The sequence below is a fragment of the Equus caballus genome, chromosome 28, assembly GCF_041296265.1.
Source record: "Equus caballus isolate H_3958 breed thoroughbred chromosome 28, TB-T2T, whole genome shotgun sequence".
Lineage (NCBI taxonomy): Eukaryota > Metazoa > Chordata > Mammalia > Perissodactyla > Equidae > Equus > Equus caballus.
The window spans coordinates 10092094-10109079 of NC_091711.1; positions in this window are offsets into that span (position 1 = coordinate 10092094).

Below are 16986 nucleotides of genomic sequence, written 5' to 3' on the forward strand. Positions count from 1 at the left end.
ACTGGAGCGGGGGCAGGGGCAGTTTTGTAGGACTGAGCACTTAGCCTGTGGTCCAATGCCATCTCCAGTTGGAGAGGACACCCTGCCGGTGTTGGAGGATCGCTCAGTGATGTTGGGAAAACCCCCACACACTGGAATTGGAGGTGGAATCGTTAGTGAAAAACAAAGTTAAAATGTGTGTTACAACAGGGGAATTCTTGGAATCTGGAGAAGATAAAAGGATATTCTTAAAGATGTAAGGAAAACCTAATGAGTTTTCTATAAGGATACCATCACTGTGACCTTTGTTAGTACTAATCTTCTTCATTAATATGTAAATAGCTGACAGTGGCGTTGTTATATATTTGCCCACATCAAGGCCTAAAATGCTAAGCACCAATAAATTAGACAAGCATAATAAGATTGTAAATGTTTTTTCAATTAAGGTTTAAAGGAGTCTTTACAAAAGTGAAAGCTTTACAACTTGCTGCAAGATGTAATGCCCTATTAAAGTAGTGGAAAAGGAAGGAATGGAAAAAGTTATGGGCATTATCAGAGAGGAGCTATTTACTTTAAAAGCTTCAAGAACTGAGTGCAGAACTTCTCTGTATGCAAACTGAACATGAAAGGAAAAGAGTCACACAATCCATTTGACCTAAATGTAAATTTTACATGGGAAAGAAAGCAAGACTAAAGTCCTGGTTTCCTTTTGACAGTAAAATTGAGAGAAATCATGTCATGAATGAGATCAAGGGTGGTGGACAGCCTAGCTGGGCATGTAGCTAGTCAACATTTCCCAGTTCCCCTTGCAGTTTGATGCAGGTGGGTGACTGAGTTCTAGTCAATAGAATGTGAGTTGAAGTGATGTATGCCGCCTCCAGGACTGGTCCATGAGACCCTCCCATGCTCTTTTCCCTTCCTCTGGTTTGATGGAGATGAACACAGCAGGCTTGGAACTCATATATTGAAGATGAAGGAGCCACAAGACAGGCTGGCTCTTAGAGGACAGCCATCTGCCATCAAGAACACTCATTTTGGTCTTCACACATGAGTGAAATAAATGTCTATCATGTTTGAGCTATTGTACATTTTGAGGTTTGTTTGTTACAGCAGCTAGTGTTACCTTAACCAGTATAATAGGGGCCTGTAGGTCATTTCTTAGTGATAGTGGCTCACTTCAAGCTAGGTTAACCTAAAGTCTGCCCCACAAAAACCATGGCTACCTCTCACCTTTATCCAGCCCTCCAATATTGATTCAACCCAACCCCAATATTGATTCAGGTCTAGCTAAGGGTATAATTGGCTAGGAGATATTTAATACCAGGAAGTCTTGAATCAATTAGCTGGAGTTGAATCCCATCTTTGGAATTTACTAACTGCATGGCCTTGGGCTCTTAGGAGAGCCCATCCTCTCTTGCTGGTCCATGGGAAAGAAGACATCGCCCAAGCTATCTAGGCCTCCCTCCAATCCAGGCCAAAGGACTAATCTTGATTTAGCCTAAGCACCAAGTTCCATTGGAGCTTGGATCCACAGCTCCAAAAAGGAATATGGAATGATTTTGCAACCTAACAATGGTTGCAATGTCTTTAGTAAATAGCCAGTTCAGGATACCAGATTTTGGGTGTCCTGCTGTCTCTTTCTACCTGGAAGACATAACTACCATTCAGAAATATCCAGTTTCAACCTTGGTGACTTCAACATTAGGGAGTTAGACAAAAATGTTATTTTCGTTAAAAAGAATAGCTAGTACCAATTGAATACCTACTGTGTGCCAGGTACTGCTCTGAGAACTGTGAGGTCTCCTTTATTGCTTGAGATAAACGGAAGTGTTTTCTCCCCACGATCCACATCTTTCCCAGTGTTCTCTGTACAAATGCCTGCTATCGATCCAGGTGTTCAGGTCGAAATCCTGAAGACACCCTAGATTCCTTACCTTTATTGCACCTTATATCTGTCAACAAGATCCTATAGGCTCTATCTACAAAATATATAATTTCACCATTTCTTACTTTTTTTCACTCTAGTCTAAGACTCTCTCTATATCTCTTACCTAAGCTCCTGCTGAGGCCCTTTAACTATCACTGTCAACTGTTTAACTTCTTTTGTTGACCTAGAGTGTGTTCTTTACATAGCAATGAGAGTGGTCCTGCTAAATGTAAGACAAATCATAACCCTGCTCCCTTCCTCCTTGCCCTCCTAGTGGCCTTCAGCATCTATTCCAGTCCTCCAATGGGCTTTCTCCTCCTGCAGGGACTGGAAAATTAGAAATGGCGTTACTTAGCCCCTGTTGCAGTTATGGCTTGGACACATCCGAGAGATTAGGAGGGTGGGAGTGGGCTGGAGGCCATTTGCTGGCTCCTCCGACTATTTTAGCAGGTCAGTGTGGTCCAGAGACCACGCTTGGGTTGGTGTAGGTGTTAAGAGACAGTTGTGGTGGCAGTGATGGGGGCTTTGTGTTCCCTCAGTCACAGCCATGACATCTATTCTTGAAATCACTGGTCCATTTGCAGCCTCTTGCCTGCCCCTCTTCCTGACTGTGGCAGAGGTAGCAGCTCTTCTGGCAGGCTGGTTTGGCAGTGTGTTCTGGGTCCTGAGGCCCAGCTCAGAGCTAGCTCCTGTAGCCTTTTCAACGGTTTTATAAGCACCCAAATCTCTTTCTAATTAAATAATGAGTCTTTTCGGTCTCCTGTGGCTGAATCTTAACTGATACACTCCTAATCACTCTAAGAATCAATCTGAAGTCCTCGCCAAGGCCTACAAGCCGGGCTGGTCTGGCTCTTAGCTACTCCTATCTCCCCGACTCTGCTCAGCCGTGCTGCACTTCTGCACTCTTGAACAGTGCTCTTCCTGAACACACTAAGCTTGCCCCTGCCTAGGGCTTTTGCACCTGCTGTTCTTACTTGCTTAGATCTACAGCAGGACCCTTTTTTTGTGTTTTTTTTTGGTGAGGAAGATTCACCCTGAGCTAACATCTGTGCCAGTCTTCCTCTATTTTGTATGTGAGTCACTACCACCACATGCCTTGATGAGTGGTATAGGTCTGTGCCTGGGAACTGAACCTGCGAACCCCAGGCCACCAAAGTGGAGCACGTGAACTTAACCACTATACCACGGGGCTGCCCCCTATGGCAAGACTCTTGCTTTTTTTCATGTCCCTGCTCAAATAGCACTTCTTCAGAGGTCTTCTCTGACCACCTATCTACAATATCACTTCCTGTCACTCTTGTCCCTTTATCTTCCTTTACTCTTCTTCTTTATACTTAATATCTATCATAATAGTATATATTTGGTTAAAGTGTGCCTGCCCCATTGGAAAATGAGCTCTCTGTTTTGTTAGTTGCTTATCCTCAGAGGGTCAGGCAATTCTTGGCACACAGTAGGTGCCCATAAATATTTTTTAATAGATTCCCATTTTACAGGTGGGAAGACTTGAGGCAAAAAATGATTAAAGGCCTTGTCCAAGCTCACAGAGGAGTGGCAGCCTGATGTGGGCACACTTGCTCATAAGCAGGACACCACGTTGCCTCCCCAGCGTAGCTTGCCTCCAGTCAAGCACCTGAGGACTCACTCAGAAGAAAGACTGATAATACTGTTGAGGGTAGGGGGTGGGTGCAGCAGGAAGGTTGAAAAAGAAAAGGAACAAACAGCTTAAGCATTGCCTGTCCAGGAGAGGGATGTCCTGACCCACAAACACAATGGCCTGTGTGTGAGGCAGGCGCATCCCTGTGGTGGGGCCAGGTGGCAAAACGGAAGAAGAGAGATGGCCCAGTGCCCCGCCTGTGAGGCCATCCAACTACCTCCTCTGCTCAGCCCAGCCTATTCTGGAACCACCCGGCAGACTGCTTCCCAATCTCCAAATATGCTGAAGTGCCCTCGAAATTACCCTCTCCCTACTCAGCACCTGGACATTCTCTCTATGGTTGCGGATTTTTTTAATCCTACAGGGGCTGGTTTTTACTCTTCTTTATTCATTTCTCCTTTTTTCACTTTTCTCTTTTTCTTCTCTGTTCTGTCCTTACAGTTTAATAAACAAAAGCAGCCCAATGTTAACTTTATAACACATTAATTTAAATTCAGAAGTAACAAAAAGTGTGAACTTATTCACATTTCCACTTCAGGCCACCAGAGAGGGAGGTTATAGTTTTGTATCATCGGCCCTTTTTGTCACCGGCCAGGGTCAGGGTCTCCCTCATTTTCTCTCACACAGAACCTTATTGTATCTTTCGGGGAGTCCTCGGGCCTGTGGAATGATTCAGTTCTGAACTCAGACAAACCTTGGCTCCAATACCCGCCTATGAGTTTCTCACTTCTCTCAGCCTGATTCCTAATCTGTAAAATCAGAACCAAAAAATCTTCCTTGCTGAGGTTTGTGAGTATTAGAGAGAATGTATAAAAGAACTTGGCACAAGTAATACAACATAATCCAACCACCAAAGGAAAGCAAGAATTTCTCTTTCTCCCTTACGTTAAAGCATAATAACATGAAATGATTATTCTCTGATTGCACATGGAATTAATTTGCACAATTTGTTTCCCAAACATACATGCTTCCTACTGGAGAGTGCACATACTTTTTAAAAAACTTTGGTTCAAGTGCTTGTTGCAAGATATTTTCTTTTAAATATGATTTAAATTGATGCTCTATTTTCTTCTGTACTGTACCTGAATTTCCTAAAAGCTTAGACTTTCATAAACGTAAGATAGATTTTTTTGGTCTGAATTTAAATTTAATAGTGTCACCCTGTGCTAGTGTAGCCATTTCTACTTAAACTGAACAGCTTTGCTATTGTCTTCTCCCATAACGAAGGCAGATCAACCCAAATAAGACAGTACCGAGAACTATACAATCCTGATGCTCTGTGCTGACTTCAGTGTCTTCCATAAATAACCTCTAATTGTTCATACATGATACTTACTAGGATGCAGGGCAGTGGGCGCTCAAACATTCTGATTGAAGCAACCTCCTCGAGAGCTGCTTGGCTTAACAGAGTTCTTTACAAGTTCATACCCTTGACTCCACTGACTCCAGTTACAGGAATCTATTCTAAGGAAGTAGTCAAAGTTTGATCAAATATTTTTGAATAAGGACAGTGATCAAAGCATCACTTTAAAATAGAGAAGGATTGTAAACATCCTAATTGCTCAATAATAGAAGAATAATTAAATAACATATTATATGTCCATTAAAAATCATTTTGGCAGCTGGCCCAGTAGTGTAGTGGCTAATTCCCTGTGCTCTGCTTCAGCAGCTGGGGATTCATAGGTTCAGATCCCGGGTGCAGACATGGCAGCACTTGGCAAGCCATGCTGTGGCAGGCGTCCCACATATAAAGTAAACGAAGACGGGCACAGATGTTAGCTCAGGGCCAGTCTTCCTCAGCAAAAAGAGGAGGATTATCAGAGGATGGTAGCTCAGGGCTAATCTCCCTCAAAAAAAAAAGAAAAGAAAAGAAAAGAAAAAAGATTCAAAAAAGAAAAAAATCTTTCTGGAAAATATGATTTAATGGCACTGGAACACTTTGTAATATAATTATAAGTTAAAAATGCAGAACAATATGTAATAATATACCTATAATATATATAACAGTATAATAGATCATATATATATGATACAATCCCAATTTTGTAAAGGAAAGACCATACATATAATGCATAGAAAAATAAATGACAAAAAATATGGGAAAATGTTAACAGTACTTATACCTGGGTGGTAAGAACTTTATTTTCTTTTTGTAATTTTCTGTATTTTGCCAATTACCTACAATAAAAACCATTATTTTGATGGTCAGGAAACAAGTAATAAAACAGAACAAAAAATAAATGTAAGGGATTTGAGGTAACTTTTACCCCTCGAATTGAAGCCTCACGCGGCAGGTTGGAGTGGTGGTCCCCGAGCCTCGTGCAAGCCTGCTCTCACGGCAGCTGTGCTGCAGGAGCCACTGCTTCCTGCCGGCCTCGTGGCCCAGACAAGATGAGAGGGCAGGAGCGCCGAGGATTGACCATGGGCCTCTTCTGGGCTTGCTGCCCCAGAGAGAGCCATTCCTTACCCCGTACACCCAGGCAAACGGTCTGTGTTCCTATCTTCTGCCTTAGACTGAATGTTCGTGTCCCCCCCAAAATTCATATGTTGAAAAATCACCTCCAATGCAATGGTAATAGGAGGTGGGACCTCTGGGAGGTGATTAGGTCACGAGGGTGGAGCCCTCATGCATGGGATTAGTGCCCTGGTAAACAGGACTTCAGAGAGCTCCCCGGCTCCTTCCACCATGTGGGGACACAGCAAGAAGTGAACATCTATGAACCAGAAAGCAGTCTCTCACCAGACACCAAATCTGCCAGGATCTTGACCTTGGACCTCCCAGCCTTTACGACTGTTAATATAAATAAACATCTGTGGTTTATAAGCTACCCAGTCTGTTGTATTCTTTTATATCAGCCAAAATGATAGACTAAGACGTCTTCACTCACTCCTTCCAGATGCTTTCAATTTCCTGGGATCCACTAGTGTCAGGCGACTGTCCCAGCTCTGGAAATACAAGGTCAGCTGTTGCCTTCCTGGAGCTCTGGAGGGAGAAACAGAGAACAGATAGTAAAACAAGGCGCTGACTGCCACAGGAAGGTGGAACCGGGATGTGTGAAGGCTAAGAGGCACCTTAGCCCAGCCTATAATCACCGGGGGAGCCTTCCTGGAGGCTATATTTCTATATTTCACATTTATTCCATATGCACGCTATGTCTCTAAGCCCTGCAGTCCCGCAACATAGCTTAAACATTCTTTTACTTGTCCGTACTCAATTCCATCTCCCATTCTGCTTACAGACTTCCAAACCTTCCCCTTCTTTCTTCATATAGCTCACAACCTCCTCACTCTCAGCCATCCAACCCATCTTTCCAGAAAAAGTTACATTCCTCTTTTTTTGTACCAATCAGAATTACCTAATTGCCAGCTTTCCATTTTTGCCTTCCCTACCAGGAAACTCAGAGTTAAAATTAAGAGTTCAATTGCTGTTTTATACCAGATTCTCTGCCTTCTAAATTATTTGTGATTTTTTTTTTTTGAGGAAGATTAGCCCTGAGCTAACATCTGCTGCCAATCCTCCTCTTTTTTACTGAGGAAGACTGGCCCTGAGCTAACATCCATGCCCATCTTCTACTCTACATGCGGGACACCTGCCACAGCATGGCTTGCTGAGCAGTGCATAGGACCCAGGATCTGAACTGGCAAACTCCAGGCCACCCGGCTGGCACTATCTGATGGGGTTTCTTGATGTAGCTTCCAGCCTCTCTATAAGCTTGCTATGTGACTATCTCTTGTCTATAGATATGCAAATAATTCCTGTCTGGTGGACAGGTCACCCTTCTCTTCCCACTACACCACCCCCTACCCTCCAATCCCCGTGGAAAAAGCCAGTTTTACAGTCATTTGTTAAACTGATTTCAATATTCTTTTACTCCATATAAATTTGTGCTTCTTTGACTTCAAATCAGTTGTAACATCTTTACAATTTCCTCATTAAAAAATATAATAAGAATCTTTGACATGTCTTCACTTTATATCTATCTTAGAGTCTTGATTTTTACTTTTTTTGAAAATTATTCTTAACACTTAGCTTTTGAAAGATACAGTCCATCTTTCCTAGTTCCACTTTCCCAATCACCCGTTTAAATCTCTCTGCTGTACCCCACCCCACACCATTAAAAAAATATCTCTTGCTCTCATTGACCCTACACTGCAGCCATTCTGAAAGGAATCACGACACTTCGCAGTCTCATCTGGCTGTGACTTGCTGCCAGGATAGTGTCAGGTCCGAGGGATATGTCCTGGTGGAAAGACAGAGACTCTATCTCATGGTCTCATTGGTGCAACCAGAACTGTCCCCGTCACAGATGTTGCTGACCTTGCTTTCAGTATTTTGTGTAGATCCTTTCTTTCTTCTTTTTTTAAAGCCTGGAGGAGGAAGCCGGAATGCAGCAGTACTGATGTCCACGCAACCACAGCTGTCCCTCCTTCTATGCTTATCAAAGTGCCTCGCCCTGGTTGGGAGAGCTGCCAGCTATGCCCCTGACCAGCCCTCTGTCAGATGGAGTACCCAGAACTCAGCTCTCTGCTCTCTTCTTTCTCTAGAGCGCTCACTCTCAGGTGCTTTCATCTAGTCTCAAGGCTTTATAGAGAGCCCGTTCACCGAAGCCTCCCAAATGTATTTCTCCAGCCCAGACTGCTCCCTTGAAATCCAGATTTGCATATCTAACCGCCTCCTCCATATCGCCCCTTGGAAATCGAAATGGCACATCCAACTTAACACGTTCGAAACGGAGCTCCTGGTCTTGTCTCCCCACCTCCTAAACCTGCTCCTCCCTCAGGCCTGCCCATCTCAGCACAAGGCAGCTTCCTCTCTCCAGGTGCTGGGTCAGAAACGGACCCATCCTTCGTCCCCACCCCCACCCCTGTCTCTTACATTCAGTCCATTTGCACGTCCTGTTGGCTCTCCTTTCAGGCTGTGTCCAGACTCCCAGCCCTTCCCACCACTGTCCCTGCTACCACCCCATCTCAAGCTGCCATTGTCTCAAGCTGCCATTGTCTCTTGCTCGGATTATGGCCTCCGAACTGATGTCTTTACTTTTGCCCTTGCCCCCACAGTCCTTTTTTTGTTTGTTTTTTTGTGAGGAAGATTGGCCCTGAGCCGACATCTGTTACCAATCTTCCTCTTTTTGCTTGAGGAAGATTGTTGCTGAGCTAACACCTGTGCCAGTCTTCCTCTATGTGGGATGCTGCCATGATTAGTGGTGCTGTGTCCACACCCTGGATCCAAACCCATGAACCCTGGGCCCCCAAAGCAGAGTGCGCGAACTTAACCATGACGCCGTCTGGCCGGAGTCCCTACAGTCTATTCTTAACACGGCAGCCAGGACAATTTCTAGAAATGCAAGTCAGATCATGTCACTCCTTTGCTCAAAACCCTGCGATGACACTCCATCCCTTTCAGAGGTAAAGCCAGAGTCCTGAGGGTGGCTGTCAGGCCCTACGTGATCTGCCCCTGAGCGCCCCCAGAACCTGGACCTCTCTCCCACCTCCGCTTGCTCGAAGCTCCTGCCTCCTTGCTCATCCTTGAGTATCCTGAGCACACTCGCCTGGAGGCCTCAGCACTCTCCATCTCTGCCTGGAAGGCTCTTTGCCGGGACATCTGCAGGGCCTGCCCTCTCCTTTCCGTCAGACCATTGATCAAATATCACTTTTTCAGTGAAGCCTTCCCCAACTCCTTATGTAACATTACCACTGCCCCAGCCCTGCCCTCCGGCCCTCCGGTGCCACCGTGTGCCTTCATTTCCCCCCAGCACTGCATCCTCACCTGACGCTCCGGGTTCTTCGCTTTGTTCGTTGTCTGCCTCCACAGGGAAGGCTGCCCGTAATGCAAAGTTGACCACAGTTCTCCTTATTGAAAGGCAGGGTAATGTCACATTTACGACCCCAGGTCATAAAGTCAGACTGCTGGGTTCGAGTCCTGGTTCTCTCACTCAACCTTTCTGTGCCTCAGTTTTCTTAATCTATAAAATAAGGATAATAAAAGTACTTTGCTCATAGCCTAGAAGTAAGGACTAAATAGGATAACGTACTTGCAGTGCTTAGAACAGCGCCTGACACAGGGAAAATGTACAAACGAGGATTTACTGCCTTGGTTCCAGGGCTGCCGATCAGGCAGGTATTTGGTCGTGTTCCCTTCTCATTTCCTTTTTTCCCCTCTTTTCTTTTTCATTCTCGCTAAGTGTCCGGCATTAATTTGGTACTTCGGGTGGATAAGTGAGGATTGGCTTGAATAGCTTCTCCTGCTCTTAATACCCAGAGACACTGCAGAATATCCAAGCAAAACTCTGGCTTCCTTTGCTCCTTGGGGCGAGCGGCAGAAAAGAGCTAATAGCAACCCCTGAGTTTTACACATTTATAATCCAGGCACTGAGAGGCTGACTTAACTCTCTCGGTCCCCAGGCCATTGGCCCATTGGCCAAATAAAGGCCAGGTGTCCACCTCTGGTCCAATCAACCACGGCGAGGGCATAGCGTCCTGGAGGCATGGAGTCGTTATGGGGAAGCTCCCACTGTCACAATAGGGACGAAGTCAGCAGAGACAATTTCTGAAATAAAGGGGTGAGGAGAAGAGTATGCCATAGGCATCCACTGCATTGGTGCAATTTTATTACAGAAAATGTTTGAGATTTTCCACAATGTTTATCAGATTTGAGTCAAAATGGGAAGATGGGCCCATAACAAAATTGTATATTTCAGCTTCTTCAAAGAAACTTTATATCTTGAGTATTTGAAGAGACTCTAATTTCTTGAATATTTTGCATGGCGAATCCTGCCCTTTGAGAAGGACATGTAGTTGACTTGGTGAGCTGGGGTTGGTTGGTTTGTCTTTGTTTTTGTTCCTTTCTTCTATATTTAGATTAGGAGAAAACTGCAGCTACATTAGGAATTGTATGGTCTGGCAGTTGAGGTTTCTATATCTTTCTGCTGATTGATGAACTTCCACTATCTAAATTTTTGTTAACCGTAAACTAACATTTACTAATATCTTTATGAATACACGCACTGGGTGCCTGAGCCAGCCTGGCAATGCATCACAACCACGACCAAGGACGGAACAGACTGCTCTCTCCCTGCTAGGGAGTTTGTAGATTAAAAAAAAATTATTTCATCTTGCTCAACATGGCTTGTGCATCCTTTCATAAAGAGTGCCAGACTAGGAGCTCTAAGTCTTGTGACTGAGTAGCTGCTACTCTCTGTGACACTAGACAGGTCACAGTTGCTGTGGCTACAGTTTTCCCCATTTGTACAATAAATTGATTAGAATAGATGTCTAAGGGCCCTCCCATCTTCAGAAATCTCACTTTGCTGGTTGTGAGTCTCAGAGCAGATGAGTGAGCAGCTATTTACAGGACTAACACTTATGGTAAGGGCAGGAGAGCAAATACAGTAAAGAGTCTTGAGCCCCTGAAAATACACCTAGACAAACTGTTAACAAAACAAACCTCAGTTTATTCAAAGTTGCTGCAGTCGGAGAGAACAGCACCTTCACGGCCTCAAGAGGGGAGGGCAGAGAGGACGAGCCAGGGTTTGGGCAGTCTGGGCTCACAACTGGGCAAATCTGTGAAATAACACTTTAGGGTTGGCGGATATAGTGAGGTGAGAATCCTGAAGTGGGTCTTGATAAGTAAACCGTGGGTTTCAGGGATTTCCTGAAGCAAACAGTGAAGTTCTTTATTGGCTGATGGTTTTATCTTCTCTGGGCAAAGTTTCCTGGAACAAGTAACTAAGTCATGTTGCCACAAGTGGTCTCGGTTCTCAGCCCTTCTAACCATATCGTGTGGATGCAGGTGCCACCGTTCTCATGAACTTCAAGCTGATACAGAACAGAATAGCCTGCAGCAGAGAGATGTTTGGCGGAAGCTCTCCTCCTCTCTCTTCAGCTCCACACTCATATAGTGAACTTCCTACTCGACATCTCTTCCTGGATGCGTTATCTATTTCTCAAATGCCAAAGAGAACTCTCCTCGATATGCTCCATTTCAGTAAATGGCACCATCATCTATCCAGTTATTTAAGCCAAAAACCTAGGTGCCTTTCTTTTCCTCATTCCCCCCACATACGAAACAAGTCTTTTGGTTAGACTTCCAAAATGTACACTAAAGTCAACCACTTAACATATCCAATGTGAACACTCTAGTTCAAGCCATCATTATCTCCTGCCCAGGAGCAGTCATTACATAAAATGTCGCAGTGGTCTCTTGTCTTCCTAGAATATGCGTGTTCATTCCCGTGTCGAGGTTTTTGTACTGTCTCGTCTGTCTAGAGCACTGTTCCGCCAGGCCTTTCAGTAGCCCCTTCCCACTGCTGAGATCTCGTCACTGAGAGTCTTTATTTCCTCAGAAAGGACTTTCCCGAGTCACCCTAACTAAAGCTGGCCTCTCTCGCCTATCATTCTATCCCACTGCCATATTTGCTTTATTTTATAGTACTTAGCAATTTCTGGAACTATGTTATTCTATGCTGTGCTTCCTGTCTGTACCCAGTGAATATGAACTCTATCAGGGTAGAGATCCCACACGGTATGTGCCAGGCTCTGCATCCCCCTGCCTTAAACAGAACCTGGCACACAGCAGATTCGCAAGAAGTAATTGTGGAATTATTTGAGAAGGAATTTTCAAAAAATAATAGATGAATGGATGAATGAAATTATGGATTAATATATTAAATATTTTAAAAGTAATAACCGTTCAGTGGTAATGCAGTCAAAGACGCTAAGTCTGTAATCTCTCTATCCTCATGAATGGCTGAACATGCTCATCTCAGCACTTCGGTTAATTAAATTAATTAACATCCAGTGAATCCCAATGTTAAGTAATAAAATTCTTTTCATGATGGAATTGAGTATTATCAGATTCATAATAGGTACTTTCATTGGACTATGTAAAGAGGCAAGAAAGGGAGAGCGGTTAGTGAGGGGAGGTTCAGGGAGCCTCGGAAAGGCCGACTAAGGAGCTCAGAGCTAAAACAAAATCACTAGGAAAGTTTGGCTTAAAACTTAAGAACCTCCCTGATTTCATAGTATCTATTTGTTTATTTATGCAGAAGCTAAATGTTAAAATAAGTTTCTGGGGTTTTGCAAATACACTTAAAATGCTATTTCTTTATCTCACAATAGCAAAATTGAATTTTAATGATTAAAATGAAATATACTGATTTTTACATACGCCTTCCTCATGCAACTTAAAGGGAGCTGGTTTTTGGTTGATGCTGGGGAGGGGCTCCCCCAGGCAGTGCTCCGGGAAGGACCCCTGGCCATGGTCTAATGTCGTCGAGTTATGTGAGTCAAGAAAGCATAGTGCCATCGTGCGAGGAAGCAAATGCTAGTGAAGGTCTGGGAAACAAGCATAGAGATGAGTCTGGAAAGAGCTGATGGAGAATTCAGGAAGCTGGTCTACTTCGTATAGGCTTCAATAGACGGAGAGCATATTTTTAAAACTACAGAACTAGGCCAGAAACTCCTTAACAAATATTTGTTGAGCACCTCCTGTCTTCCAGGCACTGAGCTGGCAACAAGACTATCAAGATTAATAATAATAATAATAATAATTAAAGTTTAAAAAGCTGCCGTTCTTGCCCTTCAGGTTCTTGTTGTTAAGTGACTATATGGACAGAGACCTAAACGGGGTCCAATCACCCAAGGCCTCATGTCCCAGTGTTTGTGGTTTGAACTTTATTCTGGGACAATGAGAAGCTGTTGGAGGACTGAAGCAGCAGATGGCATGATTAGATTTTCATGTTACGGAGAATGATTGGTCCGTGGGAATGTTAAGGATGATGTGGGTGTGAAGTTGGTAGTGGAAGTTAGAGGCTGAGAAATTGAGAACCCATTTAGAAGGCTGCCGCAGTAAACCGAGCAAAGAGACGGTGGCGTCCGGAACCAGAGAGCTGCCCTGGAGATGAGAGACACAGAGGGAAACAGTAAGGAGGCAGAATTGACAGGACCCAGGGAACGGTTTGATAACAGGAAGTGCATAATTAGGGAAAAGGAGGGGTCAAGGCTGAACACTGGTTTGGCAGAGAGAAGATGTAAAGTTCATCAAAAGGATTTTGGCTTTTACTTACTTATTTTTTGAAGTTTTACACCCTGTAGGTTTTTGATGAAACATTTATTCCAAACAGGCATTTAAGAGAAATCTCTACTGTATTAATTTCTTTCAAAACATGTGCTACTGTAGGGGCCGGCCCGGTGGCACAGTGGTTAAGTTCGCACATTCCAGTTCAGCAGCCTGGGGTTCACCAGCTGGGGATCCGGGTGCACGCGGACCTACGCACAGCTTATCAAGCCATGCTGTGGCAGGCGTCCCACGTATAAAGTAGAGGAAGATGGGCACAGATGTTAGCTCAGGGCTAATCTTCCTTAAAAGAAAAAAAAAAGTGCTACTGTAGGGGCTGGCCCAATGGCATAGTGGTTAATTTGCACTCTGCTGCAGCGGCCTGGGGTTCACAGGTTTGGATCCCAGGCACAGTCCTACACACTGCTCATCAAGCCATGCTGTGGCAGTGTCCCACATACAAAATAGAGGAAGATTGGCACAGCTGTTAGCTCAGCAACAATCTACCTCAAGCAAAAAGAGAAAGATTGGGAACAGATGTTAGCTCGGGGCCAATCTTCCTCACTACAAAAAAAAAAAAGTACTACTGTAAATTGTTTGTGATTAGAAATCAGCAAATAGCAAGAAGGGAACTTTTCTTAATTACAAACTTCCTTATCATTCTACTTAAGATTTTGAAGTAAATCAATTAATGTATTTACAAAAAGACTTGTAAAGATACCTGTATTTTATGTGTGTCCACTAAGCAAACTCTTTGTGTGGTTGGCAAATGTATAGTTCTCAAGTTTCGAAAGAAAACTCTGAGTGTGAAGTCCTGGGTAGTAGTGATGAGACCATGCATTATTTGTTTTATATGGACAAACTCTAAGTTATCCAGACCAGAAATGGTCTAACCACAATCTTCTCTAATCTCATGTTCCAAAAAAGTACCCTTCAATTAGACAAATAATTATATTCAGTCAATTCTTTCATACATCAGCCAATCAAATAATATTAACAGTCTCTAATATTAAAAAAATTAAATTTTGAGTTTTTTTAAAAAACAAAAGCAAAGAAAGGAAACAGGCCTTTCAATTGTATCCAAAAGTATAGAAAAGTGATCGTTATTATTGTGTTAAATATTTCCCAGTGAATTTTTTATACCAAGACATGAAAACTCAAAATAAACCTGTGATTACACATGTTTATACATTTTTAGCAGAGTTTCTAGAGTTTACAAATTATTTCGATTGGTATTTTATAATGCAAAGACTTTATAAGTCTTTATTTATTAAAAAGATTTTCTAAATAAATGTAATTAGTGTGTAGGCAATACACTGGGCAAAGATGAGGTCAAGCTCATAAACTTGAAAATAGAGTTTAAGTTAATTATAAATCTATAAAATCTAGGGGCCGCCCCAGTGGCATAGTGGTTAAGTGTGCACTTTCTGCTTCTCCGTGGCCTGGGGGTCGCTGGTTCGGATCCCGGGTTCAGACATGGCACCGTTTGGCAAAAGCCATGCTGTGGTAGGCATCCCATGTATAACGTAGAGGAAGATGGGCATGGATGTGAGCTCAGGGCCAGTCTTCCTCAGCAAAAAGAGGAGGATTGGCAGTAGTTAGCTGAGGGCTAATCTTCCTCAAAAAAAAAAAAAAGAATAAATTTATAAAATCTATAAGAAATGATGCCCTTGCAGATAGGCAAAATCATCGTAAAAGATAAGCTCATTGCCTGGGGAAACCCTGGTTAGGGTCTAATGGATTGCATTAATATTTTCAAAAGATAGGAAGTAATAAACATACAAAAATATGACAATAAAGGCAAGCCGGGTGCGCAGGATTTGGCTCTCCTCCGTCCATGGAGAGTGGGAGCCTCGCACGGGACTCGGTCTGCGGACAGACTATCGGCAGCTCCAGAGCTTCCTAGGGGAGGGACTTGTGGAGGCAACCCTCCACCGTGAGAAGCTACAAGCTGGGCTCGAAACTTCATTTGCGAATAAGCACACTGTTTTCACTGCAATTTCACTGTTATTTAAGTCACTTTACAGATCCTGAAGGAGACGGGGGACACTAAAGGGCCCTCACGCTGTCCTTTGGTGCTCTGTTGCAGAGCTGCCCGTCTCAGCCTGTCTTGGGGACACGAAGATTTAGACACATGGGCCCCGATTTCAAATACCTATTATATCAGCTATGGTTATGGTACTTTCATAAAATTATTCAATCTTTCTACGTTTTGGTTTGCTTATCTGTAACGAATATAATAATATCTTCATCTTGGTTTGGTTATTTGAATGAAGATTGAATTTGTAAAAATGCCGAGCAGCAATGATTAAATGTTATTTACTATTATAATAGCTCAATAAACTCAATACTGAAGTCATTTTGTCGCCCCCGCCCCAAAATTTCCTTACCACTGTGTTAATGTTCTATTGCTGCTGCAACAAATAAGCACAAACTCACTGACTGAAAACAGCATAAATGGATTATCTTACAGCTATGGAAGTCGGAAGACCAGAATGGGTCTGCCTGGGCTAAAATCAAGGTGTCGACAGGGCTGTGTTTCTTCTGAACTGCTAGGGGAGGATCGCTTTCTTTTTTCCAGCTCCTAGACGGCATCCTTGATTTGTGGCCCCTAGCTGGCACTCACATCCTTCGGACCTCTGCTTCTGTCATTACATCTTCTTCTCTGACTCTGACACTTCTGCCTCTCTCTTATAAGGACCCTTGTGATTACGTCGGGCCTAGTGGATAATCCCAGATAATTTTATAATCCTCCCATCTCAAGAGCCTCAATTTAACCACAGCTGCAAACTCCCTCTCACCATGTAAGGTAAAATATTCACAGGTGTATTAGGGTTCTCCAGAAAAAGGGAACCAATAGTAGATAGATAGATAGATAGATAGATAGATAGATAGATAGATAGATAGATAGATATACACACACAATTTATTATAAGGAATTGGCTGTCGTGATTATGGAGGCTGACACATCCAAAATGTGCAGCGTGGGCCAGCAGCCTCAAGACCCAGGAGTGCAGATGGTGCAGAAAAAGTGCAAAGGCACTCTGCTGGCGACTTCCCTCTCGCTCAGGGAGGCTAGTCTTTTGTTCTATTCAGGCCTTCGACTGATTGCACAAAGCCCACACACATTATGGAGGGTAAGCTGTGTTCAACTGTTTAAACGTTAGTCTCAACCACAAACAGTCTCCAATTTGACACATAAAATTAACTGTGACGTCAGGTTTCAGAGATTAGGATTTAGACATCTTTGGGGAGCATGATTATTCTGCCTACCGCAAATCCCTCTCTCTCGATATCCACATATTGAGCTCTCTGCTAACCAATAAACCTATTCAAACAACTTAGCCCAGTTTCTGCTCCTAAGGAGCTCGC